Below are 19,121 nucleotides of genomic sequence, written 5' to 3'. Positions count from 1 at the left end.
GAGAGTGGGTCCAAGTAAGTGAGCAGCGGAGAGAGACAGGGAGAGAGAGAGAATCCCACACAGGCTCCGCACTGATAATATGGAGCCCAAAGCAGGGTTGGAACTCACCTGATGTGGGGCTCGAACTCACTAAATGTGAGACCATGACCTGAGTTGAAGTTGGATGCTTAACTGACTGAGCCACCCAGGTGCCCTTAGGATATGAGTCTTTTCATGGCTCAGAACTTTTTCAGAAAGATCCCAAGCTACCAATCTTAGATGTCAGAAACAGAAAGTTTCTGAGTGTATCCTACATGTACTCAGGAGTGCTGTTTTAAAAGTACCACCACTATCCCTATTCCCCTTTCAATTGGGCAAATTTTAGCGTGGGCAAAGATTTCTTCTCTCACTGCTCATCTGCTTCTCTAGAATTCAGTGCTGTGATATCTCCATCAACCTTTGAATACTTTTCACTTTTTTTATTTTAACACACACCCCCCTCAATAATCTACACAAAATCTTGCCAACATGAAGAACAGGAAGCAAGAATTTTGCACTCATTTCCACAGCAATCCACAGGACTGGCTCAGGAAAAAAAAACATGCTCTGGTAGAAACTATTCGGTAATAGTTTATATTACTTTATAACAATGTTGTACCTACTGTCCAATTTATTCTAATGTGTTTCGTGGACAATCGTTAATCACCAAAGTAGAAAAAGGAGCTTGCCTTTTCAAAAGTGGTGAAAGTCCCCCAGCTCAAGAGCCATGTGGGATTACCACACAGTCTTGGGTGGCCCAACCCCAGCCTTTGCTAACAGCCAGGCTGCTTAGCAGAGTCTCTGATCTGATGAAAGAGAAACTCTCTTCTCAGGAAGCATGTTTGTTACAATTAAGTAGAACCCCTGGGCTGTAAATATAGATTCGTGACCAACAAATAACTCAGAGCTTGTTTTCTTGTGATTTCAGGGAAGACACAGAAAGCAATATGTGTTTACACTCAGATGTTTACATGCATGATTCAGAACACTCTCAAAAAAAACCAGTATTTGGGAAAAACAAAAAACAGAACAAAACAAAGAAGCCACCAACTGCTTTTTGGCCACTTTATCTTGTCTGTTAAATCAAATAAGGAGGAAAGTTCTTTGTCTGGAAGCTAAAACTTCTGCCCAGTGGAAAATGAACTTGAAAATGTATTGTGGACACCGGCAGAGTGATTCCATAATTAAAATTACTAGATCTGAAAACTCTCACTCAATTATTTGTCCTTTTCAAATCCTAATTATCTTTTTAACTTGCAAAGACAGTTTGGGGGGTTTGTTGTGGTTTTTGTTTGTTTGTATTTTACAGCCAGTTAAATGTGCCACTGCCCAATGGTCTGTTGTGAACACTAGGAAGGGTGTTTAATGATGTTAAGCTAGGGTTAAATTTCACTTTTGAAACAAACAAAATTGAACTGGGAGTGGGGTGTATGCATAACTTGGGTTCAAGAAAGGCTAATGACAAAGCTTCAGAACCCTGCATCATCTCCAAAGTTCCATAAAGAGCCCTGTCCCCTCTCATCTCACCCCCACTATTCCAGTCTAGTCTTTGGATGGAGGAGAGGGAGTGGGGTGATGTCATTATTAACTTATTATGCTCTCAAGAGCTCCACACTCAAATTAAATGTGTTCATTTTTCCAAAATCTGCTGTTTTCTGCTGGTCTCACTGCTGCCTCTCAATAACTAAATTTCCTCTGCCATCAAGTCTCAGAATTATAATTTGGGAGGGAGTTAAGCTGTGGCATTAGCCAGGCTCTATACACATCTCCACCCTGTGACCCAAATGTTGGATTAATGAGGACATATGGCCTGATCCTGCAGATAAAGCCTTTGGGGTCAGCCCCAGAGGCCACACTGGCACCTCTCCCTGGTGGTCCCTATTGTTCCTCCTCAGCATCCAGGGATATTACCAAATTCTAACTCTCAGGCAATTGCACATCTGACCTTGTGCAACAGCCTGTGGGGAACAGTGGGCTGATGGGGAAAAAGTCAAAACCCTCATAGAGAGAAAGGCTGGGGACCCCTAAGCCAACCAACCTGAGCTCTGGGTGACTGGCCACCCTGCAGCGTAGAGGCAGGCCAGGCAGGCTTGGGAAGCCTCTCCAGAGTAGCTGCAGGCCTCATGGTTGCCTGTTTATTTTCTGGACCAAGAACCACCCAGCACACACACACTCATGAGGACAGGCTTGATTTCACTACTGCCTAAGGGACAAATGGACTAATTAAGCCTGGAGGGGGGTGGTTGGAGAAGGAGTCTCTCCCTATTTTTTCTCTTGGTTGCTTCCTTCAGAAATCTAGGGTTACTCCAAAGGGATGCCAAGACCCTGGACAAATCCAACTCTATACCTCACCTCACTTCCTTAAAAGGAAAAACCTTTCATGTATAGAAGAGGCTTCATGGCTTACAAGATACATTCACTTCATGAACTTACTGGTGCTATATAGTAATGGGAACATTTCTCCTAGTTTACAGGTNGCTTCAAAATGATAGAACTGGGTCTGGTCCTCAGATCTTCTAGTCCAGACCTCCTCTTATTCTTCATAGGTTAAGAAACAAACAAACAGCCTCATCCTGCCAAGGAAAGAGACTTGAGCAGCCAACCCCAACCAATGCTCGCCCCACTTGGCAAGGTACAACCTCTTGTGCATTCATTGACTCATCTGAGGTCCTGACCCCATCCACAGCACAGGGTGCTTCTCCCCTAAAAGAGCCTTCCAACCTGCTTGCAACAACAAACACTGAATGAATGTAAAGGGATGGAAGGAGCATTTGAATCTTTCCAGTTCCAAGAGCATCAGAATAACCACAAAATAACTTCTTCCCATCATGATGGAGTACCAAGTTCCAGACCAGCCCTCCCCCTGTAAACCACTATGAAACTGGAATGCAGCACAACACTGTGGCTCTGTAGGGAAAGGAAATACACACAGTGAGACCCATGCTACCTGGCTGTCTATCTGAAGGTGCTTTCCAGAACACAATATAAAGAGCTGGAGACCAAACAGACCAGGGTGGTTTCACTGAGGTAAAGAGTCAATGATCTTGGACTCTTCCACGAGTCTTAGATATGCTGCAGTGGCTAGAATACAAGAGGCAGGATACCAAAGAGGATTGAAGTGCACAGAGAAAGAGCTCCATAAATCTGCATAAAATTTTCCTTGAATCTTTGGCCAAATATGAAGCCACATATGTGCAGATTAAGAATTCATGAGTCCTGGGAAAGAGCAATCAATGGAGGTGTATGTGGGGGTGTGGTATGCTGTGAGCCCAGTGAGGATTCTGGAGCTTGAATAAAACAGAGAGACATTGGAGTTCTAATGGCCAGACTGGAAACATATCACTCAGTATTCCAGGCAATATATTAAGACTCCTGAAATGTCACACCTTAAAGATAAACTAGCTCTAAAGTAAAGGCTACTCAAGACCCACCCTGACAAATCTTAAAAGTAAGCTTCCAAGGGATCAAACTGATCTGCAAGTAACTCCAAGTTAACTGCCCACCAGAACACTCAGTCGGCATTCAGCAGAACCCAGAACTCAATAGCATACAATAAAAAAAAAAATTAGCCATGCAAAAAAGTGGGAAAATGTGACTCTTAATCAGGAGAAAAATCAGTCAACAGAAACAGACACAGAGGTGAAAGTACCACTGCAATCAGCAAGCAAGGACTTTAAAATAGCTGTTACAAATACATTCAAAATTTAAAGAAAAATACACCATAATTGGAAATAATGGGGAATGTCAATAAAGAAATGGAAGCTATTAAAGAACAATAAAAAAAGCCACCAAGAGCCACCCCAGCCCCATTGCCCACCATGTCCATGTGAGCTACAATTTGCCCTAGCACATGCCTTCTTTTTACCTTTCCTGACCCCACTTTTCAGCTCAGTTCCCTCTGCATTCCACTTCCCTTCCCAAATTTCCAGTGCCCACCCATTCCTGCATCTGTTCATATCCACCACTGACTATTCTTCCAAAGGCCAAAATAAAAGAATCGGTAAGTCTCTTAAGAGTGCTAAGAATGGGAACAAGAAGATTTCTCCTTCGTATTTTCACTTATGTAAGTAGTGTGGAAATGCAGCCAGCTCACAAATTCTGCCTGGATGGACCCTGACGCTACAACATGAACGCTTGCAGTCTGTGTGAATGAGGCAGGGTACATAACACCAGCTGCTATCACAAAGTCCCACATCTCAGCATCTCGGCACAATAAGAGTTGACTTCTTGCTCACACAAAATCCAAAGTGGATATTTCTGGTCAGGAGGTACTTTCCACATCAACACGCAGGAATTCAGTTTCCTTCATCTTCTGGTTTCACCATTGCCCAGGGGCTGAGTCCTCTGTTGGGTCCTCAGCATTCAGCTGCCAGATAGAAGAGAGAGCGGAGAATCAAGTAGGAGGTTTGTGTGGCTATTTCCACATGCAATCTATTGGTCAGAACCCATTCACATGGTCACACCTAAGTACATGGGCAAATGAAAAATAGAATTTAATTCGGTGCTTAGAAGGAAGAAAAATGGGTTTTGTTGACCACATAGAAGTCTCTGTCTCACTGCAATGTGTTGGGGCAATTACCTTTCTCTGAACCCTAGTTTCCTTGTTTGTTTACAGACAACTAATAATTTTTCTTCATGGGGTTATTCTGAAGGTTGAAATGAGATAGTCCTTGCAAAGCAATTAGCAGCAGACCTAGAACACCGGAAGTGTTTGAGAAATGTTGTCTATTACAATTATTACAATATCTGCATTTAATAAATCTTTGTATGCTCCATAGGGTAGTTCTAACCTTGTGGGCTGGGGCCAAGCATGCTTTAATTTTTTCCCATTGTGTTGTTTTTCAGTCAAGAGATAGTAAAAAATAGAATTACTATGAATGGGTTGGTCCATAGTGAAAAGAGATGGTTGTACTTAAAATGTTTGAGAACCATTGCTCTATGGGACCCAGAATGCTCTTTTGCACATAGTAGATGATCAGTATGTCAATAAATAGGCTTCCTTCACACCTCTTTTATTCTTCCCTCATTCCTACTTCCTGGTCTTCTTACTTTGCTTACTGCCTTCATGTCACATACTCAATACTTTACTACCACCAGCATGCCCTCACACACATGTATAAGCACACACACACCTACTACACATACATATGCTGATGGTAATTCAAACCGATTATCTTGGACTAACATGTCTGCAGCCATACACAGCACCTGCTCAGCCAGCCTTGTCCTGACATGTCCTGTGGCTCCCCAAATGTAGCCTCCTGATCCTGCTTCTACTGCTGGCCCTAACAAAACTCTTGTTCCCTTTCTATGTTTCTGTGAGGCTCTAGGAAAACAGGCCAATTAAACTAATTCGTACTAGGTAGAGAATGACTTCCTATTAACTTTTCACGTAGAGTTATTTATTTGCTAAAATTAATTTTTAACTAGTAGTATTTCAAGCCAAGTAAGTACAGAATTTGTCTACATTGGTGAAAGTCTCTCCGTAATTCATCACACTCAACTTTCTTTGCTATTTAAAATTGGTCTGAATAGGAAGAGTTTACCACCACACACATACCCTTGTTTTCCTGACAAACTCCTTCTCTAACCAAATAGATGAGTTGGCAACTCATTAGCTTTCAGTCCTAACTGCTAAACATCTCCCAGGACAAATGACTGTTCCCTCTCCCCCTCCAACTGCATAGTATAAAACTCAATATCTACCCAGTCCCTGTTCTTCACACCTGGATGTGGGTGAAGCAGCTGGTTGTAGGTGCTCCTGGAAGAAAGGGAAGAATCCTAGACTCCTGCAGGTTATGACCCAGCTGACACTACCCCTTTCTTTGCTCTCATACCTCCACCTCTACAGTCATTCAGAAAGAACCAAAGTCATTCCCATGACTTACCCTGGGCCTAATTCACACCTAGTCCAGAGATAATGATGCATTTCATTAAGTGTGTTAGATCAGCTCTCATTTGATCACAATACTATGATTCCAGTCCTCATGCTGCTCTTCATTTTTCAAGGGCAATGCCAACTTCCATTGATGCCACTAAAAACTGAAGCAATACCTGCCATCCTGGATCCATAGAGATGGTCAAGGATAAAATGACAGTGTATATAAAAAAGTACACAGCATCCTTAATTAGAGATAAGACATCGTGCTCCCATCTTCTATACACAGAGTTTACATCAGCTTCCAAAACCAACAGACAATCCTCATGATGCCTCATGTTGGCTGTTAAGCTCCATCTCCTTCAGCCATTTCTCTAGCAATGCTAACACAGGAAAATGATCTGATGAGTGCTTCCCTCTCCTTTTCATCTCTGGTCCCAATCAGTAATGCAGTGAATGCTGGACACGCCCTGTGCCATGATCCTTCCTTTCTCAGCTATGTGGGATAAGGATCCCTGTAACTTGGGTACAGGGGGTGGGGAGCCATGGAGAGGATGGAGGCTTGGAGGTACATAGCCATATGGGGCCCACCAGGATTGAAATCAACATTTGTTTCTCCAAAGGTCTTGGGCTGAAACACTGTGCAATGCTACCAGGTCACAAAAGGAGAAAGGATGGTGACTAAGACAGGAAACATAGAGTTGGGGCTCTCTGTGTAAGCCCCACCCCCTGCCCCACCATCCCATCAAGACAGCCCTGGCTGAGAGAGTATACAGGTTGTCAACTTGCTAAAGCTAAAATCTCTCAGCATTATTTCTCCTGTAAAACTTAAACTACTCTTGTCAACTTATCACAAAGGAGCCTTAAATCCTTAAGTTTACTTTGGGCCTTTTCTTCATAATGATGTGGGATAGGGAGGAGAATGTTTTAGAATAGCTAGGAAACCAAATAATAGAAGAAGCAACATATGCCAGAGACAACCAAGAAGGCAAAAACATCTGCCCAGGTTTACCTACGAAGGAAAGAAATCACATTACTGAAAAATTAGTGCATGGCCAAGCATACCTTAAAACAGGAGAAGGATGTTTGGGTCCTGCTCACGAAGAAATAACAATTTCTTCTTACGTTTGCATTTGCCCATCAAATTCCGTTGAAAAATGCAGACAGTTTCCTGCGTCAGTATACCTGCATTATCATAGAACAAAATAGGGAGACATCTGATCTAGACAGAATGTCCAGGTCACTTGCAAAATCCCAGGAGCAGTCTTGAAGTAGGAGGGAAAATAACTGTGCCAGGTGCTGTACCAGAAGCTTCCATATGGAAACTATAATTAAATTCTCACAAAAACCCTGCAAAGTGTAGTTATCCCCATTTTATAGATAATGAAACTGAGCCTTGAAAAGGTTAGATAATTTGCACAGAACTGGAATTAGAATCCACATCTATATGATTTAAAGACCATATTCCTTCTACTATAGTACCTCATGGTTAAACAACCACGTTACACATCAGACAGATATTGTCAGGTGCCACAAACAAATCTCTCAAGAAATCCACTGTAAGACCAATGGTTGCCAGAGATGGGGGCTGCCAGAGGAATTAGGTAAAGGCGGTAGAAAGGTACAAACCTCCAGTTATAAGGCAGGAAAGTCCTGGGTATGTAACATGCAACATGGTAACTATAGTTAGTAATACTGTGTTGTATATTTGAAAGTCAGTAAGAGATCTTAAAAGTTCTCATCACAAGAAAAATATTAGAACCATGTGAAGTGATGGATGTTAAATTTATTGTAACGATCATTTCACAATATATACATATATCAAATCATTATATTGTATACCTTAAACTTATATAATGTCCATTATATCTCAATAAAACTGGAGGAGGGGAGAGAAATCCATTGTTTCCTATTGGATATAAGCGTGCTCATGGCTGTCATTATCATGCAGAAAAAAATTTTTTTAACTACTAAAAATATTTTTAAACATCCTGGACCTTTGCAGCTCAAAATAGTGAACTGAGCACATACTTTTTGTCTCTACACCCTTCTGAGATCCTATGAAAATTGTAATACAGTATTTAAATAGATAAAACCCGATAACAGAGGATGCTTAGCAGCTGGTGAGGTGTCAACACGTTTCCGGAAGACAGGGAAAAGTGGGAAAGGATTAATGAAAGACACGGAGGTTGCCACAGGCACAAACGTTGTAGGTGGGGCTGAGATGGAGGGACGACCACTATCCTGGGACCTGGAATGGCAGGAATGAGAAGTAAGCTGGGCCATGAAGGAGTAAAGAGTGGTTCTCAAGCAGAGCTACATGATAGGATGTAGAGAGTTTTAAAAAGCAACAGTGCCTGGATTCCACCATGAGAGGTTCTGATTTAATTGGTGTCAGGTGCAATTCAGGTAATGGGAGGGTTTAAAAGCTCCCCCAGGTGATTCTAATGGGCTGTCAGGGCTGAGAATCACTGGCTTAACACCATGGAAACCATGGAATCCCCATGCCTACCTCAAACAGCTGCTCCTTCACCTTGAAGAAAAGAGAAATCATCAGGAGTAGTATCAGAAATATAAAGACACATTCTAGCCCTATACTTAACATTTCTAGCCCTATACTTAACATTTTGGTGAACAAGAAATAGTCACATCATGCCAATAATATAAATATTGGTTATTGGTTTTCAACTGTTATCATTATTATATAAACACATAAAGAATAATTTTAGAACAGAATATAAATATTTTAACTGGACTATTCTAAAACTGTGGAATCAGAAACCCATTCATAGGACCCAGCCAGGTGCATTTTTATGTTTTAAAAACATTCTCATACATAGCTGAGATGGAAAGAAACTGATTCATCCTTCATCATTTTTCTTCTTCATAAATTATTTTCCAAAATAGATATAGTGGGCAGTCCCTCTCAATCTGCCCCTCACTCAGACACTCCCACACAAACACATGCATACACAATGACATCCAGATTACGCATGTCATTAGGTGAGTTCAGCCTTTATTTTGAGGCTCACCCATTCTTCAGACTCCCACCACCTTCATCCAGCACACTTCCTTCCTGGCTCTCCTGGAGCCATTCTCACTGACAGTATTAAGGTTCTGAAATAATCTTGTACACCACACACTGCCTGGCGCACCAAGCCATCTACTTGCTAATACTCAGACTCTTCTGGTAGAAGTTTTTGCGTGGATCTTGTAGCCTCTTCTTAGAAATAGAATTAGCAGGGGCGCCTGGGTGGCTTAGTCGGTTAAATATCCGACTTTCGCTTAGGTCATGATCTCGCGGTTCGTGGGTTCGAGCCCCGCGTCAGTCTCTGTGCTGACTGCCGGCTCAGAGCCTGGAGCCTGTTTCAGTCTGTGACTCCCTCTCTCTCTGACCCTCCCCTGCTCACGCTGTCTCTCCCTCTCTCCCCTAAAAATAAATAAAAATATTAAAAAAAAAAAAAGAAATAGAATTAGCAGCATGGGTGGAGTAGGTTACATTAGTGGCCCTGAATCTTCATCCCTCTCTTCACCATGAGACTAGGCAGTTCTTCCCCTTAGAGAAGCAGAGTACATACCTTACCTTCATGATGCAGATTTAGCTGTATGACTTGCTTTGGTAAATAGAATGTGTGCAGAGGTGACATGATTGTAGGATTGAAAAGTCTTGCACAATTGAGCATGCATCTCAGCCATGATGAGAAGCCCTCCCCTGTGTAGCTGCATACCCTTCAGCCTGAGCTCTAGATGGACACATGTAGGGCAGACCTGAGGCCAGTCCCTCTGGGAGGAGATAAGGCACAGAAGATCGATATCTTCAAGTAGAGCTGTCCGGTCAAGCCATTCTAATTCAACCAGTCCTTAGATATGTGATCCAGCCCAGACAAAACCAGCCAAGATGGACCTACCTTCTAGCCAACCTACAAATGAATGAGTTAAATTAATGCTTACTGTTGTATGCCCTTGAAGTGTTGTGGTTGTGAATGATGCGGCACATGTAGCAACTGCTATTTAATACAGATAAACTCTAAATTCTATGAAAGCAGAGACTCGTTCTTGTTAACTGTTGTACATCCAGCATCTAGTACTGTGTCTGGCAAATAATAATGCTTAATGAGTAATTGTTGAGTGCATAGAAAAATAAATAAATGAATGAATCCATAACAACCAAAGGAAAACACTGAAAGAGCTAGCATGAGACACCTAATTCGAGTTGCTGGTTGTATTAAAATTGTGTAAAGATGGTTTCCTGTCTCACATTCAAGTCCTTTATCCATTTTGAGTTTATTTTTATGTATGGTGTGAGAAAATGATCTAGTTTCATTCTTCTGCATGTTGTTGTTCAGTTCTCCCAGCACCATCTGTTAAAGCAACTTGACAATAAACTATTTTTTAAAAAAATAAAATAACAGTGGTGAGAGTGGACATCCCTGTCATGTTCCTGATCTCAGGGAGAAAGCTCTTAGTTTTTCTCCATTGACGATGATGTTAGCTAAGGGATTCTGGGAAACAGTGTGGAGGTTCCTCAAAAAATTAACAGTAGAACTCCCCTATGACCCAGCAATAGCACTGCTAGGAATTTACCCAAGGGATCCAGGAGTGCTGATGCATAGGGGCACATGTACCCCAATGTTCATAGCAGCACTCTCAACAATAGCCAAAACGTGGAAAGAGCCTAAGTGTCCATCAACTGACAAATCGATCAATAAGATGTGGTTTATCTATACAATGGAATACTACATGGTAATGAGAAAGAATGAAATCTGGCCATGTGTAGCAACGTGGATGGAACTTGAGGGTGTTATGCTGAATGAAGTAAGTCAGGCAGAGAAGGACAGATACCATATGTTTGCATGTACAGGAGGATTAGGAGGACCTTAACGGAGGACCATGAGGGAGAAGAAGGGGAAAAATAGTGGGGGAGAGGGAGGGAGTCAAACCATGAGAGACTCTTGAATGCCGAGAACAAACTGAGGGCTGAAAGGGGTGCGGGGGAGAGGAAGGGGGGTGATGGGCATGGAGGAGGACACTTGTGGGGATGAGCACTGGGTGTTATATGGAAACCAACTTGACAATAAACTATTTAAAAAATAAATATATAGAATAAAATTGCAAAACAAAAAATTAAAATTTAAAAAATAATAAAATTGTGTAAAGAAACAGAACCAATGAAATGTGCACACACACACACACACACACACACACACAGATTTATTATAAGAAATTGGCTTGCATGATTATAGATGCTGGCAAGTCCCAGATTGTACAAGATGTCAGCAAACTAGAGACCCAGGAAGGTTAATCATTTAGTTCTAGTCTGAGTCCAAAGGCCTAAGAACCAAGAGAAACTATAATATAGTTCTAGTTCAAGGGCTCAGGCTCAAGAAGATCCAACATTTTTAGTTCTGATCCAAAATCAGGAAAAAGCTTATGTCCCAATTCAAAGGCCACTGGGCAGGAAGAATTTTCTCCTACTCAGTGGACAACAGTCTTTTTGTTCTATTCTAGGCTTCAACAGATTAGGAGGTCCACCCATTTTGGGGAGGTCAATCTACTTTATTCCATCTACTGAATTACATGTTAATCTTATTTTTAAAAAAACACTCACAGAAACACCTAGAAAATTTTTTACCAAATATCTGGGTGCCTTGTGGCCCAGGCAAGTTGACACATAAAATTAACCATCACACTGGTTTTATGTACATCAACAGGCTTTATATGTACTCTCTCCATGTGGTAAGTTCCCAGGGCAGAGGTGGCTCACCCACCATCTATCATTTTCCAGAACAATTATAGTGATGGATGAATACAAAACCATAAGTGTGAATTGTTCCAGAATGTGACATCTTTGCTATGCTGCTACCAGTCAGGGTCTGCAGTCATTTAGATATAAAGGGGAAGGGGAGAAGGGATGGGGAAGAGAAAGGATACCTAACATCAGCCCTGAATTCCAGAAACACCATGTGCAAAGTTTTTTAAAGGCTGGTTTCCCCATAATACATTTTGATGGGTTTGAAATTGGCCTGATGTAGATCAACAATAAGAGAGAGTCAAGTTTATAGAGGAGAAAATCTATACTCTCTAGACACTTGCTTACTGCAGGAGAATTCAAGGTATTGACCTTCAATCCAATACTGAGATAAGAGGCACTAATCTGTCTAACCTCCTAGGCACTTCCAGGTTGACACAGATCTCTTCAGCCATAGCTTTGTAAGTTACTAAATGGCCCTTTATTGACTCAGTTTGGGATGACACTCCCAGGATAGAGTGGAAGGCTCTATCAATGAGCCCAAATTCCTCTTCTGCGCTTCTTCAATGGTGCCCAAAACTCTCTTAATAGAGGTTTAAAAATGCAAATGACCTTGGCAAAGAGAAAAAAGAATGTATATTAATTGAGATCTCCAGAGATGGGAATGTCTCACCTCAGTCCCTCCTGTCTCTACACCTCCTCTTCCTCCAAAGAAGGAACCCCACTAAACCTGGTCAGTTTTTGAGATGTCAATTGGGACATGTTTATTTGTGTAGTTCCTCTTGTCCTCTTCTAGCCTGAAGGTGAATGTCAGTCAATAGTCCAAGCCCTTTCCTGCAAAAAGGAGTTTTGATCCTCTTGCTTTATCTTGCTGGTACTTCTCTGTCTCTTTCTCTGTTTCTCTCTGTCTCTTCCTGCTTCCTCCTTCCACAAAGCCATTCTTCTCTCCTGGATGCATTTTAATCTTCTTCTATGGGTCCCCTGGTCTTCTGGGTGGCTAGCTAGTGTGTGGAGCACTTCAAGATCATGGGTATGCTATGGGCGGGGCGGGGGGGGTGTAGTGCTATACTGAGCCATCTTCTATACCTCAGCATCTCCAGAGTTCTGTGCTCTGCACACTGGCAGCCCAATCATGATGGACAGCAATAAGAGACTTTCCTTCACTGTTGTCCCTGTCCCTATCTCTTGATGGCATCCTTGGGGGAAAAACAACTGCCGTCCAGGGTCAGACTCGGGAATGCCTGTTCTCTTGGCCCCTATCCCATCCCAATAATGTTCAAACCCCTTAATTCTGCTTAACAGCATTAAGGTGCAAAGGACTTACCAAAGATTCTTCCTGAACTTTGGTGGAAGAGAGGGGTCCAAAATGGAAAAAAACAATAAAGAAGAGATTAAGCCTCTGACAGGGCAAGGTGGCAGTGAAGGATACATCCAAACATCAAGATTGCAGGCAAAGACTTAGCCCACAGCACAGTTCAGTGCCACCCACTTCATGTGAGTACACAAGGGGACAGAAACACTCCATCTAGTCTTGCACACTCTATCATGCAATGTGATCACCAGACACTCCCTTTTCTTGTGGGAAACTAGAAATCACTTGTTCAAGAATTCTCACTGATGGAAACTTCCATATTAAAACCTATGTCAAGGTACCAGACTATTTGGGGGAGCAGGAAAGGAGAAGAGGGTTGTTTTAAGAACTTTCCAAGGAAGCTACTGGTGGGAATGTAAACTGGTACAGCCACTCTGGAAAACATTATGGAGGTTCCTCAAAAAATTAAAAACAGAATTATTCAATGACCCAGCAATTGCACTACAAGATTCAAAAATGCTGATTTGGAGGGGCACATTCATCCCCGTGTTCATAGCAGTGCTATCAACAATAGCCAAATTATGGAAAGAGCCCAAATGTCCATTGACAAATGGAAAAAGAAGATGTGGTGTATATATACACAATGGACTATTACTTGGTGATCAAAAAGAATTGAAATCCCTGCCATTTGTAACAACAGGGATGGAACTAGAGGGTATTATGCAAAGTGAGATAAGTCTGTCAAAAAAAGACAGTTATCACATAATTTCATTCATATGTGGAATTTAAAAAATAAAACAGATGAACATATGGGAAGGAAAAGAAAAATAAGAAAAACAGAGAGGAAGGCAATCCATAAGAGACTCTTAAATACAGAAAACAAACTGAGAGTTACTCACTTAGGGGTATTGGGTGGGAGGATGGGCTAAATAGGTGATTGGCATTGAGGAGGGCACTTGTTATGATGAGCACTGGGTGTTGTATGTAAGTAAGTTCTATTCCTGGAACCATTATTATGCTATATTTTAACTAACTTGGATTTAAAAAAAATTTTTTTTTAATTAAAAATTAATAAAAGAAGTTTCCAGGGAAGAAAGATGGAGGAGGTTAGGAATGTCTAAGTCTAGGGAAGGACATAAGAGGGGCTCCCAAAATAATTCAGCTTTTCTTTTTTATACACTTGCTGATCTGGGCCACAACAAAATCAATGTAGTAAATTCTCCACCCAAAAACAGCAGCATTTGTCACTTTCTGGCACACTTGCCTTTGAGAACAAGTGTTATATGAGAACTTAATTTGGAGATAAGAGAGAGAAAACTTGTAGTTTGAAAAGTTTTTTTAAGTTAAAATACTTTTTAAATGTTTTCCAAAATATGCTTCCACAAAATTGTAAACACGATTAGAGACACATTCCATAAGTTGCAACTAAGGAAAGAAAACCAGATGAAACTTTATCCTTTTAAGGGGCACTGAGAAGTTTGTCACTATACAATTTAGGATCTGTAAATGCCAAGCTCCGGAATTCAGACATTTTATGCCATAGAAATATTCCGAACCAAAATTTCATTGCCAGTGATTCCTTATGGCATATCTACCTTAAGATCAAGCCAAAGACAGACACCTGGATGGCTCAGCCAGTTAAGCCTCTGACTTCGGCTCAGGTCAAGATCTCACAGTCTGTGAATATGAGCCCCATATCAGGCTCTGTGCTGAGAGCTCAGAGCCTGAAGGCTGCTTTGGATTCTGTGTCTCCCTCTCTCTCTGCCCCTCACTCACTCACACCCTGTCTGTCTGTCTCTTTCTCTCTCTCTCTCTAAAGTAAATAAAAACTAAAAAAAAAAAAAAAAGACTGAGCTGAAGAAATAGATTAAAAACTTCTAAGTTATGTCAGAAATGCATTCTAGGAAGTTGGGCTTACATAATAGTGGCCACAACAGTAGCAATAATAGTGACAATAGCAACATTTATTAAGCATTTTCCATGTGCTGGCACTAAGCACAAACATTTTCCTCATTCATCTCTTGCATTGATCTCCAATCCTGGCTAGAAAGGACAAGCAACTTGTTCAGGGCTACCCAGCTCTAGATGAGTGAGCCTGGAAGTAAGCACAGGTAGTTGAACTCTAGCATGTGGCCTCTTAGCACGCAGGGGAGCCAGTGAGAAAGGAGGGGTCAGGGGTTGCAAAGCCAACCCTGGTCTGCTTTCCATGGACCGGCCTCATCTTTGTCAAACAAGAGCATCTATTATTAAACTTCACGGCCCTCACAGGTAGAATTAGGCTAGGTCCCCCCGAAATAGACCCTGGGACGAGAATTTGGGTGCAAGTAGTTTATTTGGGAGGCGATTCCAGGAAAAATGGTGGGGGGTGGAGTAGTGAGACAGGGAAGGGAAGGAAGCCAATCTGAGGTGCTCTCGGGAGCTGGTTACTGTTGCAGGCAGCTAGGACACAATCCCCTGGGGTCATCTAGGTGACTGTGTCTAATGTGTCTCCGAGGTTCCCACCAAGACTAGGGAAGCTGGGCTCTGTATCCACCAACTCCTGCCCGTCAGAGGTTGAGGGAGTTAATTTCAAGGCACTTTTGGCCTGTTCTTTGCCTACGCTTTGCAGATTCTCCGCCTGACATGGGCACTGGATGGACAAACATGAGGGCCAGAGGAAGGGATGTGGTTGGCTATGGACAGTGTTTGCTCCACTATATATGCTTCCTATATAGTATACACAGTATACACTAAATACAAGGATATTCTTGGCTTTAACTTAGACAATTACTTTTTCTCCTCACAGAGGTGTATAAGAAAATTATTGGGCAAAGTGCTTGGAATTATATCCACTGAAGACTGAATAGTCTTTTCTTAGACTCTTCCAGGTTCTCATCATGAGAGAGAGAAGTTATCAGACCCCTCTTCTGCATGTGACATTATTTGGCACCAAGGAGTCAACGTGTGCTGGGAAATTCCCAAACTGTTGGCTTCTGCCTGCTTCTCTCATCCATGGGTCTAAACCTTCTCAGGGTCTGGGGCAAAGGGGCTTTGAGTAAAACAAACTAGGGCACATACTTAAGGCAGGGAGGGAAATCATATATTGCTTCTACCTAAATACATATGGATTTAAAAGTCAGTAGCAAAAGAGGGAAAATGATATACTGTATGGTTAAGGACATTTAAACCTTAGAAATCAGATATGAGACATTGTAAGTATATTTGCTACATTGATTTAGTCCACTTTTTAGCATTTAAAAGCAAAAGATGAGCTTACTTATGTACCACATTATACCAGACCATGTAGTATGAAGGGTGTGTGTGTGTGTGTGTGTGTGTGTGTGTGTAGTGAGCATAATCTGGAAAGACTCGAGAGTATACAAAGAACAAAAGAGCAGGCTTGAAATATGTCATAGACAGATTGAAAGCATGATACTACCAAATATATTACAATCCAAGGTTATATTGGAATTAAATCTGAGTTCTGATTTTTGTCCTTTTTAACCAAAATAAAAACTTTTCAACAATGAAAGCTTTGATGGCATTCTCGTAGAAAGAATATAGACACAATGACAAATAATTTTTAGTTTTCTTTTAAAATCTAAATTGGGTGCTATATTGCAAAGATGTAGTCTACAAAATATTATTTGAATGCCAAGCCACCCAAGTATATGGGGAAAAGGTGATCTTCTAAAGGTTTAGGTTTTTTATTTCCTCCTGGAGGACTTTGTTCTGATAAGGCTGATTTCTGCCTTCCATGTCTATGATTTAAAATATGACTTTTCTGAACTTTGTAACCGTATTTTGAAGGAAACCATTTTAAGAGCAAGGGATAAAATTCAATTAACTGAGATGACAGAAAATAATCTGCTAAGTGAATATATCAAGCAATTGGAAGCTTTCATACCTTTCAAAAAGGAAATAACCTATTTCTTGCCTTGTTATCTAATGACACAGGAGTTTATTTCTCTTGAAGCTGTTACAAATCTACCTAATGAGGCCTAAACACTGTTGCCAAGCAATTAGAGTTTTTATTGTGTCACTGATTTCCTTCATTTCCGTAGTTGCTGATAATCATTAGAACACTGTCTCATCTAAGAATGCACATGTACGCACGTGTGCATACACATGCACACACAGAAACACACACACTCCAGCTGGCTGAGAATTATAACAGCCACTGACAGCTTGGGACAGTGGCTGTGAGTGGGCATCCTTAGACAGTTGCCAAACTTGGACATTTCTGCATATCTTATTAGTTAAGGCATTTGTGCTGACCCATGCTCATTGTTCATTTGCTCTTCTATGGGTACAATTTATTTCATAGGCATTGAAAGACGACAGCATTTCCTAATATGAACACACACAGAGCAAGTTGAATTTTCCAAAATGTCACTTCACTATTACCTATCCCATGTGCTTTTCTAGAACCTTGTCACCTCCCCATCAAGAATCTGAGGTGCCTGGATGGCTCAGTCAGTTAAATGTCGAACTCTTAATTTCACCTCAGGTCATGATCTCACAGTTCATAGTTCAAGCCCTGTTTGGGACTCTGCGCTGACAATGCAGAATCTGCTTGGGATTCTCTCTCTCTCCCTCTCGCTGGTCCTCCCCTACTCTCTCTCTCTCTCTCTCTTCTTCTCTCTTTCTCTCTCTCTCTCTCCTACTCTCTCTCTCTCTCTCTGTCTCAAAATAAATAAATAAACTTTTTAAAAAGCAGAATCTAATTCACTTCCCTTGAATGTGAGCTGGCTCGTGATGAGCTTGGAACCAAGAGAATCCAGCAAAAGTGATTTAAGGTAAAGTCATAAAAACAAACACACTTTCTGCCTTAGGAGCTGAAACACCTTCTTCTTGCAGACTTCAGCTGCTAAGCCCAGTGACCGGAGGGCCACCATGCTGTGAGGAAGCCTATGCAGACAGACCACCATGGAAAGAGAAAGAGATTTCCAGCCGTCTCTAACTGCTCTAGAAAGCCATCTGCTTTACCAGCCCCAGCCACCAGCTGATGGCAATGGCCTATAAAATATGTCCAGTGAAGCCTTCCTTAATTATTGGCAAAAGAAACCACAAGTAGTAATAAAATGAGAGTTGGAAATTAAGACAGTAAGTTTTGCGTACTCATAAAAACATGAATATGTTCAGACTATTTCTCTATACTTACTCTTTTCCTTAATAGTTAGTGCAGACACTGTTGGTGTTATGTCCACACCCTGTTGGCATTCATTGTCCCCATACTGGCTTTTGACTTCTTCCCAAAAGCCACAGTCACTCTCTATTTGCGGGCTTTCCTAGCTGCAGACTGCATGGCCACTGAAGGGCAGGCAAGAAGTACTAGGGAGCTGTTGCCTACAGATAAGCCCCTAATTAATGGAAAATGGAAGTTTTTAGATAAATAGCCCAATTCTTTGTCCCTTAAATGGGAAAACCCTGATGCAGGATCTACCCCATCCTCAGAGTGGTAGTAGACTCTATAACACTCTTCTGGCTGCCTTACCCCAGGCACCCCTGCAACACATGCATTTAATGGGTGGCTCAGTCAGTTAAGCACCAGATTCTTTTTTTTTTATAACTTTTTTTAAATGTTTGTATTTATTTCTGAGAGAGAGAGACAGACAGCGTGAGCAGGTGAGGGTCAGAGAGAGAGGGAGATACAGAATCTGAAGCAGGCTCCAGGCTCTGAGCTAGCTGTCAGCACAGAACCTGATGCGGGGCTTGAACCCACAAACTGTGAGATCATGACCTGAGCCGAAGTTGGACACTTAACCAACTGAGCCACTCAGGCGCCACTAAGCACCAGATTATTGATTTTGGCTCACGTTATGATCTCACAATTTGTGAGTTCGAGCCCCCCATTGGGCTCTGCACTCACAGTGCAGACCCTGTTTGGAATTCTCTCTTTCTCTGCCCCTCCTGCACACTATCTCTCTCAAAACAAATAAATAAACTTGGGGCACCTGGGTAGTTCAGTCAGTTAAGCATACAGCTTCAGCTCAGGTCATGATCTCGCGGTTCATGAGTTTGAGCCCCAGGTGCTGACAGCTCAGAGCCTAGATCCTGCTTTAGATTCTGTGTCTCCCTGTCTATCTGCCCCTCTCCCATTCATGCTCTGTCTCTCTTCTCTCTCTCAAATAAATAAATAAATAAATAAATAAACGTAGAAAAGAAAAGAATAAAAGATAAGA

Source organism: Crocuta crocuta, unplaced genomic scaffold, assembly GCF_008692635.1.
Source record: "Crocuta crocuta isolate KB4526 unplaced genomic scaffold, BGI_CrCroc_1.0 scaffold209, whole genome shotgun sequence".
Taxonomy (NCBI): domain Eukaryota; kingdom Metazoa; phylum Chordata; class Mammalia; order Carnivora; family Hyaenidae; genus Crocuta; species Crocuta crocuta.
The sequence above is the reverse complement of the archived record's forward strand: the minus strand, read 5'-3'. Positions refer to the sequence as shown.